This window comes from Lathyrus oleraceus, chromosome 5 (genome assembly GCF_024323335.1).
Source record: "Lathyrus oleraceus cultivar Zhongwan6 chromosome 5, CAAS_Psat_ZW6_1.0, whole genome shotgun sequence".
NCBI lineage: Eukaryota > Viridiplantae > Streptophyta > Magnoliopsida > Fabales > Fabaceae > Lathyrus > Lathyrus oleraceus.
The window spans coordinates 291738577-291740919 of record NC_066583.1 but is presented as its reverse complement, the minus strand read 5'-3'; positions in this window follow the sequence as shown (position 1 = coordinate 291740919).

Genomic DNA, 2343 nt, shown 5'->3' with positions numbered 1-2343 from the left:
TACCATTCAGAAATGTACCTGTCCTAAGGTAGCATCTGAGTAACAGAATGAGCCGTCCATTAGGCTGAATCTGCTGAAAAGGGAGTAGTCGTATACTAGACTACCATTCAGAAATGTACCTGTCCTAAGGTAGCATCTGAGTAACAGAATGAGCCGTCCGTTAGGCTGAATCTGCTGAAAAGGGAGTAGTCGTATACTAGACTACCATTCAGAAATGTACCTGTCCTAAGGTAGCATCTGAGTAACAGAATGAGCCGTCCGTTAGGCTGAATCTGCTTAAAAGGGAGTAGTCGTATACTAGACTACCATTCAGAAATGTACCTGTCCTAAGGTAGCATCTGAGTAGATGAAGGTCTAACTTGGTCGTACATTAAACCATATCGGAGTTGGTTGAAAGTCAGAATGGATCGTACGTTAGACCGTATCTGAGCTGAAGGTCCAAATGGGTCGTACGTTAGACCGTATTGGAGTTGCAGAATGAGCCGTACGTTAGGCTGTATCTGAAGAAGAAAGTAGTCGTACGCTAGACTACACCTCGGAATGTACCGTACGCTAGGCAGCATCTGAGGATTTGAGTATCCAAATGGGTCGTACGTTAGACCGTATTGGAGTTGCAGAATGCCAGAATGGATCGTACGTTAGACCGTATCTGAGCTGAAGGAGTCATACGTTGGGTTGAATCAGAATGAACCGTCCGTTGGGCGGTATCTGATGATATTTGTTGTATTTGTAGTGACTATCTGGGGTGGGCTTAGAGATGCCACCATTGGGAGGATGTCAGAACGTTCGTCAGATGGATTATATCTGAGAGCCGTACTCGAATCTTGAATGTGATTAGCCTGAAAAATAAAGTTAGTTTCATGCACTGTCATGATGCATGAGATGCTTTATGCTCGCGAACATGGTACGCATATACATGCTATGAAATGATGTAAAGTATGTGATGCGGAATGAAGTAAATGTGAATGATGTAATGAATGCTCTATGCGTCTGAACATTCCTCCAGGGAACTCTACTGGGGAAATAAATCTCAGTCTGCTGGTCGGAGATATTTGTATTGATGATCCTTTCTTAGCTTGATTTCTGTCTGACGATGAAAACACTCAACAGAGCCTGGCTGGGGATGGAAGAGATGACCTGTCGGTATGGTGGTGCCGACCTCTTCTGGAGAATAATTGGCGTTGCCGGGGAATCGAATTAGCAACGGACTCATTGGAAAGCGTGGTTAGACCTTCTCCTTGGTCCTGAAGTCTCGTAGTAGTTGCAATTTCCATTTTAGGCATGTATTTTTGATAAACATTGATCATATTCAAATGCATATATCAATTCAAATTAAATCAATGGACGTTTATGCAATCAAAACAGAGGAAGTAAAACAAAAGCATCTTTTTGGGAATAAAATTGGATTGATTTTGAAAGAGGGCCTACAAAGAGGCAACTTATGTACAAGGAGACAGACATCCTAGTAAGAGGACATTGCCAGGAAAACAGAGAGAAAGCTATGCGGGAGAAAATCCTATCAATTCTAATTTCACTACTGTCATTATGTCTTCAAGCATCTCATCTCCTGCTGTCGGATAGAAGTGATTGGCTTGTTCAGTCCCTTGAACTTGGTTGAAGCAGACAGAGAACGAGGCATAGTCATACGCTTTAATCCCTAATTTTTGCCTGGACCGCCTTTTTAGGTTTTCAGTCCACCGGGATACCCTTTTTTTGCTCAAGCCGCCTTTTCAGGTTTTCGACTTGCCGGGTGTACGTCTTTATATGTTTATCCCTAATTTTTGCCCGAACCCTTTTGGTTCGCCGGGATGCCCTTACTTTTGCCTAGGTACGTCGACCTAGCGGGTCTTTTTTTTATGCGTAGTATTTTTTAACTATGTCCGCGTTCACAGGAAGCGGGAAGTCTTCGCCATCCATTGTAGCGAGTATCATGGCTCCACCGGAGAATACTTTCTTAACCACAAATGGCCCTTCGTATGTGGGAGTCCACTTGCCTCTGGGATCACCTTGTGGTAGAATGATACGCTTTATCACCAAGTCGCCAATTTGATACATCTGTCTCTTGACTCTTTTGTTAAATGCCTGAGTCATGCGCTTCTGATATATCTGTCCATGACAAACAGCCGCAAGTCTCTTCTCATCAATCAAGTTTATCTGATCGAGTCGAGTCTGAATCCATTCATCTTCATCTAAGCCCGCCTCTTTCATGATTCTTAGAGAGGGAATCTGGACTTCCACTGGTAAAACGGCTTCCATTCCGTAGACTAAAGAGAAAGGAGTTGCTCCTGTCGAAGTGCGTACTGAAGTGCGATAACCGTGAAGAGCAAACGGTAACATCTCATG